Source organism: Myodes glareolus, chromosome 5 (genome assembly GCF_982192425.1).
Source record: "Myodes glareolus chromosome 5, mMyoGla1.1, whole genome shotgun sequence".
Taxonomy (NCBI): Eukaryota; Metazoa; Chordata; class Mammalia; order Rodentia; family Cricetidae; genus Myodes; species Myodes glareolus.
In genome coordinates, this window is record NC_142030.1 from 88,764,531 (window position 1) to 88,778,775 (window position 14,245).

The following is a 14,245-nucleotide window of genomic DNA, read 5'->3' on the forward strand; positions in this document are numbered from 1 at the left end:
ATGCCCTCCTCTGGTCTGCTTGGGCACCAGGCATGTAAGTGGTACCCAGATAGACATGCAGGCAAAATGCCTGTGCACATAAATTACAGTAAAATATTTTGTAAAAGATATATTTACTTTTTTTAATGTGTGAGTGTTTGCCTACATGTTTGTATGCCTGCAGTTCTTGCAGAGGGCAGAAGAGGGCATTGGACCCCTAGAACTGGAGTCAAAGATGATTGTGAGTATATATGTGGATACTGGGAACTCAACCTGGGTCGTTTGCAAGAACAGCAAGTGGCCTTTTTTTTTTTTTTTTTTGGTAGGGGCGGGCGTGGGATGTTGAGACAGGGTCCCACTATGTAGCTTTAGTTGGCCTGGAACTTGCCATGGAAACCAGACTGGCCTTGGATCCATAGAGATCCACCTGCCTCTGCTTCCCAAGCTGGAGACAAAGGTGTGTACCACTATGCCTGGCCAAGTGCTCTTAACTACTGAGCCATTTCTCCAGACTCAATTTTATTTTATAATATACATTAAGGAAACCAGCAAACTGGCTCAGCAGGCAAAGGTACTTGCCACGCAAGCTTTTGATCCCCAGGTCCCATGATAAAGAAAACCAGTTCCCCAAAGTTGTTCTTTTACCACGTGTACGCATGCATATGCACTCACACACACACTAATAATAAATTAAATATATGAAAATGTCAGTCATCTGACTCCTTGAGTGTGGGGCACCCCGTGCATTTATTCTGCATTCATGATGAGTGTTTCCTGTCCTTCACTCTAATACAGCCCTGCTCCCTGAATTGTGTGTGTGTGTGTGTGTGTGTGTGTGTGTGTGTGTGTGTGTGTGTGTTTTGCTAAGGATCAAACCTAGGGCCTTTTGCATGCTAGGTAAGTGCTTTTATCACCAAGCTACACCCTCAGCTGAAGCTAATACATTTGCAAAAAAAAAAGTCAGAATGATCAACATATGTTGTTAACATTTTATTTTATCAACCAAGGATATTTCTAAATCTATTCTCTCTCCCACTGAATGGATATATATGCCTATACACACATATGTACATACACATGTGTGTATATATATCCTTGAAATAAAAAGGAACTAATTAATTAGCTAGATGTAATAGCTGTACTTTTCCATCAAATGTGTGTCTTTTTTATTTATTTATTTATTTTATTTATTTATTATGTACAGTGTTCTGCTTGCATGCATACCTACACCCCAGAAGAGTGCACCAGATCTCATTATAGATGGTAGTGAGCCACCATGTGGTTGCTGGGAATTGAACTCAGGACCTCTGGAAGAACAGTCAGTGCTCTTAACTGCTGAGCCGTCTCTCCAGCCCCAAATGTGTGTCTTCTTTAACAGTTCATAGTTTTGTTGTCTTTATTGTTTAGTAAGAACTTTGAGGGGGGCTGAAGAGATGGTTCAGAGGTTAAGAGCACAGGCTGTTCTTCCAGAGGTCCTGAGTTCAATTCCCAGCAACCACATGGTGGCTCACAACCAACTGTAATGAGATCTGGTGCCATCTTCTGGTCAGCAGGCACACATGCAGACAGAACACTGTATACATAATAAATAAAACTTTAAAAAAAAAGAGCTTTGAGAGGGCCAAGCATGGTGGCACATGCCTTGAATTTCAGTACTAGGGAGGCATAGGCAGGCAAATCTGAATTTGAGGCCAGCCTGGTCTACATAATGAGTTCCAGGCTAGCCAGGACTACATAATGAGACCCTGTCTTTTTTTTTTTTTTTTTTTTTTTTTTTTTTTTAGAACTTTGCCAGGGACAAGTCCCTCTCTGTGGAGAACACTGGAGTCTACCGTGGGAAGTCTGCCACGGTGGACTCCAGGATTCCAAGACTCCACTGTGACTACAGATTCTGTGATGTTGATGTCCCTTGGAGAGGCAGCAGAGGCTTGAGTGTTCCAGGCAGCATAGGGCACCCACCACCTCCACAGAGCCCTCATTCTCCCTGTCGAACAGTGGCTCTCAACCTTCCTAATGCTGGGGCCCTTTAATACAATTCCCCATGTTGATGTGACCCCCAAACATAAAGTTAGTTTCATCGCTACTTTATAACTATAATTTTGCTGCTGTTATGAATCATAATATAAACATCTGTGTTTTCTGATGGTCTTAGATGACCCCTGTGAAAGGGTCGTTTGACCCCCAATGACCCCCAAAGCTCAAGACCCACTCAGCAGCCTTGCAACTCTGTATCAGTTTCTACAGTGCTTGCTTCTCATTCCTGGCCGAGAGGGGAGGAAGTGGCCAGTTGCCTCTGATGAGACAGGCTGGTGGACAAGCACCTAGGGTGAGGAGCCCAGAGCCTGGGCTGCTAAGGGATGTGTGTGAGGGCCTTTCCTGCAGTTGTTCTTTCTCGTTTTGAATATGAAGAGACCAGGAAGGGCTCCTTTCTTTCAGGTGTGCCCAGCTGGGTACAGGAAGAAGGGAAGGCACGGTTTGGAAGAACGACACTCCTTGGTACCCTCTGGCCATGCAGCCCTTCATTACCCCACCCTTCCCAGAGGGGAAGAGAAGAGGGTGATCCTACAGAAACAGTCCGTACCCACGTCACAAGCATCGTACTAGGGACCATCCCTGGGTTCCTTGGCTCCTCTACCACAATCACAACAGGCAGGCAAGGGTTTGAGGCCTGGAAGATAAGGCCTTGGACTGCACCCCTTTCAGCCTTAAGCCCAGAGGGTACTACAGTACGGAGTGTCACTGGAGCTGTCGGTGGAACTGAGGCAGAGAGGCCTTGTACTCTCTGGTTCCCAGGAAACTGGGCTTGGTCCGTCAGTTCACCTGGGGCAGCTTTCCTTTCAGGGACCTTTGTAAAGCCCTCTTCAGATTAGCCTGGGAATCACGACTCCCATCTTACCAGTGGCATAATGCCTTCCTCTCATTGAAGAATCATGATGAAGAGCCCTGGGTGGGGCCATGTCTTGAGCAAAGCTCTCCCTTCCTTCCTTCCTTCCTTCCTTCCTTCCTTCCTTCCTTCCTTCCTTCCTTCCTTCCTTCCTTCCTTCCTCTGCTCCCCAGATGTGCATCCACTGCACACTGCTCAGCCACCCCTCCAGAATGCCCAAACCGCTTGGCTCTCAGGTTTGGCTTGAAGGAGGCTGAGATCCACAGAGGTGACGACGAACCGCACTGGGCAGGCTAAGGTAAAACGGGCTCAGGCCCAACTGCCTCATTTGTAACCATCTGGTCACTGCAACAGCATCTAGCCTTTCCCATTAGGGTCAGGGCTTCTGGCCCAAGTGCCACACCACCCACAGAGCCTCACCCATCACCCCCACCTCCCACCCCTACAGTCCCAGGCTCCAACTCAGAACTCCCAACCAAAACTTTATCACTACGTTTTTAACCTTTTCTCTTCCCAGACCTCACAACCCGACCTTCTCCCCTTTGACCTCATCCGGCACCAGCTGCCAGTCCTCCAGTTATATCGCCGAGCTGGGGTCTAGGTTGACTAGGATCTAACAAGAGGTGTGCCAACACTTTAAAAAGAACCAAATGTAAAACAGGCAGGGGGTGGGGGTGGGGAAACGTTGATTAATCACTGCTTTCCTCCAAATAGCCAGGAATGAATGGGGCTGTGGCGTGTCGGAGCAAGTGCAGCCCTAGCAGCTCAGACCTTGCCTTAAAAGGAGAAGGAGCACAGACTGCTCCCAGGCCTGGGATTTTGCAGAGTCCAGTTCCCTGCACATCGCCAAGCCTCCTCCTCTGTGCTTATCTGAGAGGGAGTCTGGGCTGACTGCTTGCTTTTGTTTTTAGGATTGGTGCTGTGTATCCTGATGGACTCCACAGGTTGTTTTTGCCGGCATTGGCTATCTCTAGACCTTACCTAACCTTTCATCATTTATAGCAAAAGGAGTTTAGGTTAAAGGTAACAAAGACCTAGAGGACTAAGTCCCGCAGCCTTCAGATGAGAGATCTAGGGAGTATGATTGTTCCCTCAGGGAAAAGCTTAAAGGTTACAGGAAGCCCAGCGGGACGGGTCTGGAGTCCAGAGTCACGCGGAGAGTATGCTGTGGAAAGATGGCCGCGGGAACCTCCGGTGGCCTGTGACACATGACAGGACCTCTCCTGGGGTCAGAGGTGAGAGGCAACTACTCACCTGTTTCCTCCAGGCCTATGGTCATGTGATGGTGTCCTATTTGCTAAAAGCCCTGGGGACTTCAGTGAACAAAACACAGCACTGTCCTCATCACCAGACCAGACCCTCTTGATGCTACTTCCTGTGAAGTCACAGAAAAGTCACCACGTCAACATTTTCAGGGCCAACAGAGAAGAAAAGAGAAGGGAGGGGAGGGGAGGGGCTCCAGGGGAGGGGAGAGGGATCCTCAGCTGTGATCCCACTGCCTCCAATTCATTTCTAGTGCCAACAGGAGCAAAGAGAGGAGAGGAGAGGAGAGGAGGGGAGGAGAGGGGAGGGGAGGGGAGGGGAGAGGAGGGGAGAGGAAAGGACTAGTTTATCTATTTGAAAGTCCTATAGACATAAGAGCTCACTGAAGGCGAGAGCCAAGGGCTCTATGCTAACTAAGGCTAAGCCTATCCTAGCCGTCTCTTTCTTCATCTCATGTTGAGCAGGTGAAGACTCCTCTGGCGTCTCCTGGACCCTAGACAGCTATAAGGAGTGAGGAGCTAGTTTGAAGAGTTGCTTATGGGAAGTCTGGAAGGGAATGGTCTTTGCTTATGGCCCTCTCTGGAAACAGGGATGCCTGTAATGACCGTCCTCCTCAGCTGTGATCCCACTGTCTCTAGTTCAGGCGCATTTGTTTCTTCCCCAAAGCACATACATCTGAGGTGACCCTGACTCAGAGTTTCAATGCCACTCTTACTGCATGTCTAGAATCTGAGGGGTCCCAGAAAGCTTTCCAACTGGAGGCAACCAGATTGCCCCAGCCCAAGCTCCAGATTGGGCCAGTGACTCTGAGTCCACCATACTGTCTTCACTGGACAGTCTTTCCAGGCCTTGGTAATGTTGGTGTTGACCTTGGTGGTCTTGGAGTGCCATGCACAGCACGGGCAGTCTCAGTGTGTGAGAATGGACAGCCTGGCAGGCCTCCTCTTGCCTTTGGCCCTGCTTCCTCCTGGATCGAGGCTAGTTTTTCATCAGGAAAGCAAGAGAAGCCAGTGGTGATGTCTCCTGGTCCTGCTCCCAGAATACACTCCCCTCACCACCTAACCATCCTGGTCCTACACATTTTCTTAGAATCTCAGAACCCAAGATCTTGATCCCTTGCTTTTCCTAGAAAGCTACTCTACCCTACCCCCCCCATGCCCTCTGACCTCTCAGTAGAAGCCCCCAACACTGTTAGTGCCACCTGTTTGCAGAAGGGAGGGCAGAGGAGTTGGACACAAGTCCCCTGGGAGAACAGCCCCTTTTCAGGCTGACATGAAGGGCAGCCCAGCCAGGACTAGTGGGGATGGAGGGGGTGAACCCCCTCCAGTTCCTGCCTCATTCTATCCGGAGTGACAATAAGGGTTTCAGATTCTCCTGGATGGAGACTGCCATCTGGGGACTGTAGCATTCTGGGCACACAGCAGTGCCTTGGTGGTCTGTGGGTAACGGTCCCGCCTGCTCTGAGACAGCTCCTTACACAGACCTGTCAAGTACTGCTGCTGTCCTAGAAAGCCTCTGGCTCCCTTCAGTACTGTCAGAAAAACTTCAGATTGTTCCAGAGTTGTTCCGTCTTTAAAGGTATGGAGGAAGCCTGCTGGTTCTGCAAACAGCTGGTCTGTGTGCAAACCCCCAGCTATGCCTCTATATAATTGTGTGCCCCCGAGGTTCCGCACCTAGCTGTGTGCAGGGAGACCAAGCTCCCCTGCCAAGAAGGGCTGGACTGGGACACTGTGTGATTGCTCTGGGAGCCCTAGGAAAAGCGCTCACTGGAGCCAGGCGGTGGTGGCACATGCCTTTAACCTCAGCGCTCTGGAGGCAAAGGCAGGCGGATCTCTGTGAGTTCGAGCCCAGCCTAGTCTACAGAGTGAGTTCCAGGGCAGCTAGAGCTACATAGAGAGACCTGTCTCAAATGAAGAAAAAAAGAAAGAAAAGTGCTCACTGAAGCCATGATGCCATCATATGGTCCTGTTCCTTGTCCTACTTGAGACCCTTTGTCCCCTTTACTTAGTGTTTAGAATTTATAGAGTAGGTAGAATTGGGCATCTAGCCAGTGGTCTAGGGAATTACAATATGAATTCTTCCATGGAAAAAGAAATGACTCCATCTCAGATGCCAGGAGCCTACCTGGAGGATAATAAGCTGATGGGAGATCAGGCTGTTTGGGGAAGCCTCTCCCATCCTCATCGTACCCCACTGTACAGCAAACCCTGTAAGAATTAGGGCCTAAAGCAGAATTCCTCACATTAACCTGAAGGCTTTGCCATCATTCGATGTGGAACCACAGAGATGCCTTCTTACAGGCTTTCTCACAGTGTCTCTTGTAGGCCCAGACTGATCCCAACTCACAGTGAGGCTGAGGATGACCTTGAACTTCTGATCCCCTGCCTCTACCTCCTGAGTGTTGGGACTGCTGGGGTGCTTTGCTACATCTGGTTCATGGTGTGCTGTGGATCAAATTTAGGATCTGGTGCATACTAGGCAAGCACTCTACCAACTGAACTACACTCCCAGCCCTCCTGAACTTTCTGAGCTCTCAGCCCGACCAAGGCAGGAAGGGGTACGAGATACCCAGCAAGGGCCTTGTAGAGCCTAAAATCTCCTTGAGTGCTTGATGGTGATGACAGCCCAGTGGACCACCCTCAGAGAATCCTCAGGAAACTGTCAGAAATGAAGGGGCCAGACAGACCTCCCTCACATAACCCTTCCACACCAGAGATTAGCTGACGCCTGTCAGCCCCGTTCCCATCCTTAGCACCTGATTGGGAGACACATACAAACACTGGAAGAGTTGGCTCCCTCATTCCTAAGGCATCTGGCCATTGAACACAGCTTCTCAAATGCTCAGGGCTTCAGAAGGGTCATGTTGGACCCAGGGAAGCCTGCCTACTTTGAGTTGAGAGGCCAGGTGTGGTATGGGTGGTAAAGAGACTGTATTCTCCATCTTTTTTAAGGTTCTGGGAATGGAACCCAGGGGCCGACATATAGTAGGTAAAAGCTTTATCTCTGAGTTTTATCACCAGTCCAGATCTAACTACCACCTGCCCGGGGCAGTTACAGTTGAGGAAAGCTGTGACCCTTCTGGAATCCCAGGGTACAGTGCCTTCCGCTCTGTGGATGGAGGTAAATGAGGCACAATCTCTGTAGAGTTGTGATGCTGTATGATTGTGACCCTCAGAGGCTCTGGGAGGGATGCTGTACTCAGTGATTTTGTGTCAACTTGACACAAACTAGAGTTATCAGGGAGGAAGGAGCCTCAGTTGAGGAAATACCTCCATGAAATCTGACTGTAAGGCATTTTCTCATTTAGTTATCAGTGGGGGAGAGCCCAGCCCATGGTGGGTGGTGCCACCCCTGGGCTGTTGGTCCTGGGTTCTATAAGAAGGTGGGCTGAGCAAGACGTGGGAAGCAAGGCAGTAAATAGCACCCACCCATGGTCTCTGCATCAGCTCTTGCCTCTGGGACCCTGTCTTGTTTAAGTTACTGTCCTGACTTCCTTCAGTGATGAACAGCAATGCCGAAGTGTAAGCCAAATAAACCCTTTCCTCCCCAGCTTGTTCTTTGGGTATGGTGTTTTCATCACAGTAATAGAAACCCTAGCTAAGACAGACACCCGACCCTCATCTGGATTTCATATTGAGATGAGAGGAGAAGCCATGCAGGAGGAAAGGGGGAAGGAGCAGGCATCATCAGAGAGGGAAACCAAGGTTGGGGGTTCATGTGTTTCAAATTCCCCGCCTTTGGGAATGAAACCACAGCCCAAGGACCCCACACTGCAGGCTGCCTTAATCTGTCATGTTACTATGTTTGTTTCCCACTGTTTCTCCAGGAGACACTTGCATTCAAAAGTCCTATCCTTAACGTTGATGCTAAAAATGAAGTGAGTGGAAATGAGGAAACCAGACCCGCAAGAGGAGACCCAAAGGAAATGTGGATGGGTCAGCCAGCGAGCTGAAGACGAGGCTGGTGGGATGGTCCTGACAGAAGGAAGCCTGAGGAAGTCCCTCAAGGTGGTGACGCATGTGGGCAGAGATTTAGAAGGGATAAACACAAAGGCGAGGCTCCACGCTGGCAGGAACACGGGGCTGACTCCTGAAGGAGAAATGGTAAGTGGATCCAGGGCACATCTCACTGTGGGCCTCACCCTTTTGCTCCTTCCCAGCCCTTCCTACAACTTTGTATCTCGGCATAGGCACTTCCCAGCCAACCTTCGCTGGGTCTCAGTCTTTCCATTACCCAGAGTCACCCCCGCCTAGTGCTTCCCCTGGACCCCGGACCACAGATCCCTTTCCTCTCTCCCTTGTCTTAGCCCCTTCCACAGTCTCTCTGTCTCCCCCAGTGGATCAGGAGCAGCAAGTACCATTAGTCACTGGCTGCCTAGTACGTTCATCTATTCCAGCACAGATGAGATGCCCAATGGTGGTTAAGTGAATGAATTGTTGAGAGGATGATGTCCACTAACTGAAGCCAAATACTAGTATAGGATGATGAAGGCCAAGAGAGTCTGTGGGCCAGAGAGTGGCCCACAGAGAAATCCTGTCTGGGAAAACAGCAAGCAACAACAACAAAACCTGAAGCCAGCAAGACGGCTCTGCAGGAAAAGGTACCCACCATCAACCCTGGTGGCCTGAGTTTGATTTTCATGAGCCACATGGTAGAAAGAGAGAGTCAAGTCCTACAAGTTGTCCTTGGGTCTCCATATGTGTGCCACGTGTAGCACATATGTTCTGTTCACACAGACAACATGAATACAATGTCGTAAAAGATTTTTTTAAAGGTTTGGGAGCTGGAGAGATGGCTAAGGAATTACGTGATTGCTTTTGCAAAGGACCGGGGTTCAGTTCCCAGAACCTACACAAAGGCTCACAACCTTCCGTAACCTTAGTTCCAGGGGATCTGACACCCTCTTCTGGCCTTCTTGGACACCAGGCATGCACACGGTGCACAGACATGCATGCAGCTACTCACCCTTACACATATAATAATAAAATAAGCAAAATCTTCAGCATGAATTTTTTTCCATTTGAAGGGTGGAGAAAAATAGAACATAGAGTTGGGTGGGCAGGAAAGGGTATGAACAGGAGTTAGGGAAGTCTTGAATATGGTCAGACTCATTGAATGACATTTTTAAAGAACTAATATGAATAAACAAACTGAAATGAATATTTTTTTTAAAAACCCAGAACCTGAATTCAAGTCAATGAATATCAAAAACTATGACCTCTGCGCCTAGAGAGGCTGCAGATCTGAGGAACTTGTCCGTTAGCCCTCACAGCCTGGTCCTGAGCCTTGAGATATAGCCCCGGCTAACCTCACATTCAAAATCCTCTTTCTTTAGCCTTCCAAATACTGGGAACACAGTGTGCATCACCAGTCCTGGCTCAGAGTCACAATCCCCATGCCTCACTCTGGTACCCGTCAGGTCCGGTAGAGGTGACCTACCCAATCTGAGCCAGGGGTAAGACTGGAGGACATAGACTGGAGGACATAGACTGGAGGACATCTGGCATAGGGGCCAGGGGAGAGTGGATGGATGCATGCAACCCCACTCCACCTTAGAGAGCTACTCAAGGCTCTGCCCAGCTATTCACAGTCTCTCCAGAGAATTCCAGGCCCAAGAGAGGTTCACTGAGGACCCAGGGGATAAGAGATCATTCTGTTCCCTCTGCTGGACTCCTAGATCTCAGTTCAGATCAGGCTAGCCCAGTGTCATGTGGGAGTGTAGAACACATCATCTGTTAGACTTTCTCAACTCCACAGGGAGAAACCCTCTAGTGTCTGTGGCTTCCCTTTCTCCATCTCCTGTAACCTTGAAGACCTCTCAGGCAGAGGAAAGAGGTGGAAGCCAAGAGGCAGATGGGCCAGCCAGGCCAGTCCCCGGAGACTGCCCACCACTGATGTTCCTTAAAGGAATGCAATAAACAAGGAAGCCTGCCCCACTGGGGCAGAAGTGGGAGACAAGGAGGAGGGACGGCCATTTTATTCTCCATTTTCCCCATTTTGTCCCAAAGGACTGAGCAGCTGGAAAGAGATCAAGTTTGCTTTCCAAACCGGAGGCTTTTCAGCTTCAGGCTAAAACTCTCAGGCCTAGCTCTGTTCCCCGTTAGTGGCTTTCTTTGGGCCACTACTCTATAAATGTCATCTTTCCAAAGAAGGCTTATTTTTCTCAATCCTAAATTCTCAGGCAGTGTATCACCAACACTCTAGTTGCTGAGGAGGATACACAGACTAGAATGACACTTGGAAGCCAGGCACACAGCTGTAATTCCAACACTGGGGGAAGGTGGGGTGTGGGCAGCGGGAAATCAGTGTAAGTTCAAGGCCAGCTTGGTCTACATAGCAAGTTCCAAGTCAGTCAGGGTTACAAAGTAAGACCCTGACTGTAAGAACCAAATGAAAAGAAGAACATTTAAGTTCTGCTAAATGGAGGACACCACTTAGGAAATGGGGCCATCTCATAAGTGTCCCTTTCATGACAGAATATATTCTGTTGGGTGCATATGGCCCATCTTGATGGCCAGTTCACCCACTAAGGTTCCAGTGAGGCACCTGCATGGCAACTCAGCTGTCACTTCTGGTCCAGTTTCCTTATGGGGTCTCTTGCAGCTCCCCATAGGGACGGGAATCCTCTCCCCTTTGAAGAGAATCTCCTCTACTTTCTCGAAAGGACCTAGAAACCAGTGGTAGGATTTTCTTCTTGTTTTTCAAGACAGGGTTTCTCTGTGTAGTTCTGGTTGTCCTAGAACTCAATGATCCACCTGTCTCTGTCTCCAGAAGGCTAGGATTAAAGACCTGCACCACCACCACCACCTGGCTAGGATTTTCTAACGTCCTGGGCTACACCTACAAACTTTCCTTCTTGCCCCCCTCCTTCCCTTCCTCCCTCTCCTGAGGCCCAGGCTAAGATCCCCACCGCTCCTTAACCCTGGATTCTTTCTTTCCTGGCCCCCTCTTTCTACATGTTCACAGTTCCCCTGCAAATCAGATTCCCATTTCCAACCCATGTTACTACCCAGATTCACCCCCACCTCTAGCTTCTCCCAAAAGTCCCACATTTTCACTTCAGACCGTTCCTCGACCAACACAATCATGTCTCACACTCAGCACACCCCAGAAGTTCGTTCCATCCAGATTGCTTCACCCTCTCTTGCTGCCCAAGCAGGTTTCCATCTTGTCCATTTTATTTATTTGACTATTATTATCAGCGTACACACATATGAATGACGTGTGTGGGCATGTGCCACGGCACACATGTAGAGGTCGGCTACAACTTTCAGGGGAGAGTTTTCCCCTTCCTCCTTTACATGGGCTCCGAGATGGAATCCAGTTGCCAGAGTCACATAGCGAGCACCTCTGCCTGCTGAGCCATCCTACTGATCCCAACATTTTTGTCTTTTATTTCTTGTCTTGCTTAATTGCTTAGGGAGCATTTGGCCAGGGACCAGACCCTCACTGTAGCATGCATCCTTCCCTTGGTCTCCACCCATGCTGCTCTTCTGCGCTAGCAGGTCATTTTCAGCCTCCCTCAAGGGGCCTCTTCCTCCACAGGACGACTGTCATCAGTGTTCCATGATCATCCGACTTCATGTGCTCCCCTAGAGCCATGTGCTCCCCCACCCCATCCCTTAACACCTCTCTTAGTCCCGGCCATATCCCCCTCTCAAAGGGTTAGGGTGACAACCTTATCCCCGGTTTTAACAACTTCCTTCAGGGCACTGCGGCCACTAGGCCTTTCTGAGGCACACACCTCTCAGGTCACCTCTTTGCCTAAACATGTCAGTAGTTCCCCAGAACCCTCGGGATCAGATGTAGATGCCCAGGCCTCTCCTCACCCAGCTGCTGGCCAGGGCCCTCTCTCAGGGCCTGCCTGCCTTTCCTCCCTGTACCTACAGTTTCCCAGCTCAGCTCTGCCCTTGCTTGGAGGCCGTAGGCCTCTCCACCATGGAAGGGCTAGTCTCACCCTTTTCCTCCTGGCGGGCTCTGGCTGGCAAGGAGTGGATTTGGACCTGCAGTTCGGGGAGGTACTTTGGAATATGATACAAGGGGACAACTTCACTGTTTCTTTTCCAACAGATGTTTAATAGTGGAAGCACTTTTATGATCCGGGACAGACAACAAAGAGTTGGGTTATTTGCTAAAACAGAAAATTATCATTGGATAACTTAATTCATAGAAAAATAAAGTTCCAGGGTTGGAGAGATGACTTAGCGGTTAAGAGTTCAGTTCCCAGTTCTCACATCAGGCAGCCAGTTCACAACTGTCTGTATCGCCAGGTCCAGGGTATTTACGTTTAAAGGCACCTGAACTCATGTGCGTGTGCGCACAAACACACACACACACACACACACACACACACACATTATAAAAGATATTAAAATGGGCAATGGTGACTCACACCTTTAATCCCAGAATTTAGGAGGCAGAGGCAGGTATATCTCTGTGAGTTCAAGGCCAGTCTGGTCTACAGAGCGAATTCCAGAACAGGCTCCAAAGCTATGCAGAGAAACCCTGTCTCAAAAAACAATAAATAAATAAATAATAAAAATAATAAATAGCTAGGTAGTGATGGTCCAAGTGGTGGCAGCAGCATTGAAAGGCAGATCTCTGATTTCAAGGCCAGCCTGGTCTACAGAGTGAGTTCCAGGACATCCAAGATTACACTGAGAAACCCTGTCTTGAAAAATTCAAAAATAAAAAGTAAACATAAATCTGAAAACTAAAGCCTGTAGGTTTGATAGCCCAGGCTTGTGATCTTAGTACTTAAGAGGCAGGAGGATCACAAGTCTGAGGCTAGCCTGGACTACACAGAATGACCCTGTCTCAAAAAACAAGAATTGGAGTTGGTGAAAACATAAAGTCAGATTGCTTTTACCTCCCAGATAACCTTCTGGCATATATTGTTCTGGGATCTTGGGGCGGGGGGTTTGGTCTTCATTGGCCACATGGTCAAGATCATGTATCTCTGCCTGCTCTGCCTTTGTGAGTGATGGGAGCAGACACAGCCTAGGAGAGACCAGGAGTGAAATGCACGTTTGGGTGGCAGGGCTCTTTTTTTTTTTAGTTTTTAGTTTTTAGTTTTTCAAGACAGGGTTGTTTCTCAGTAGCTTTGGAGACTGGCCTGAAACTAGCTCTTGTAGTCAAGCTGGCCTCAAACGCACAGAGATCGCCTGCTTCTGCCTCTCAAGTGCTGGGATTAAAGGTGTGCACCACCACCGGCCGGCAGCAGGACTCTTAAAACATGGGATCTGTTGGCACATTGGACCAAGGGAGCTTGGAACCCTTGACTGCTTGAGTCTTGAAGAGCCAGATTTCTTGTCAGGGAGTATTGAGTAGGGGAGGCAACCTGGCTTGGAGGAGGAATTCTGCCAAGAACACCAGAGGAGAAGGCAAGTCAGGGAGACTGCTCTCCCCGGCCTTCCTCCTTCCACGGAGTTTCTGCGTTCCAGGGCTAGTGAGAAGTTTCAAGGTGAGATGCTGCCTTTGGCTGTCTGGCAACCTCTCAAGCCTGCCATTCTGGTTTTCATTTGGGATTCAGGAGAGGGCTGCATCCTGGGCCTGAAGTCTGTATGGCAAACTTCTTTCTATGCCCTCAGAGGACAGCTCCACTGTTTGGCTGACTGGCCTGTGACTCACACTGAGAAGCTTGTAGCAAGCCCCATTTTTGGATAAACCAGGAAATCTCTTTGGAGAGACAAACAAACCACTTTAGCACCCTGCTCTCAGAAAGGCCTGCCTGCTACTTTCTGCCTCTCCATTTTGCTCCAGCTAAGAAGAAAAGCAGAGCAAGCTTGGAAAACATTGTAAAGATTCACTTAAAAGTAAGCTATTTGTCCCAGAGTGCTGGGTCCCTCTCGAGTCCTGAGGGGTGGCAGGAGGAACATGCTGTACTCTTGCTTCCTGGAGCTGCGAGCAGAGAGCCCTGGCTCACACCCAGCCACCCCTCCTGCCTTTTCTAAACAAAGAAGCTACAATGGCCTAATTGGGACCAGCTCCACAGACATTCAACCCCTGCAGCACTGCAGGCACGGGGCTCAGAAGGGACTGGACTTGTTCTAACATAATTCTTTTACTATCTTGGAAGTCTTTTTTGTTGTTGTTATTTTTCGAGACAGGGTTTCTTTG

The 14,245-nt window shown here is 49.2% G+C and overlaps 1 protein-coding gene across 1 annotated transcript in view; it reads right to left on the minus strand.

Moving 5' to 3' along the window:
• Lmod1 (leiomodin 1) overlaps positions 1 to 14,245 on the minus strand; it is a 44,395-nt gene that overhangs the window by 4,849 nt on the left and 25,301 nt on the right. The window lies entirely within an intron of this gene.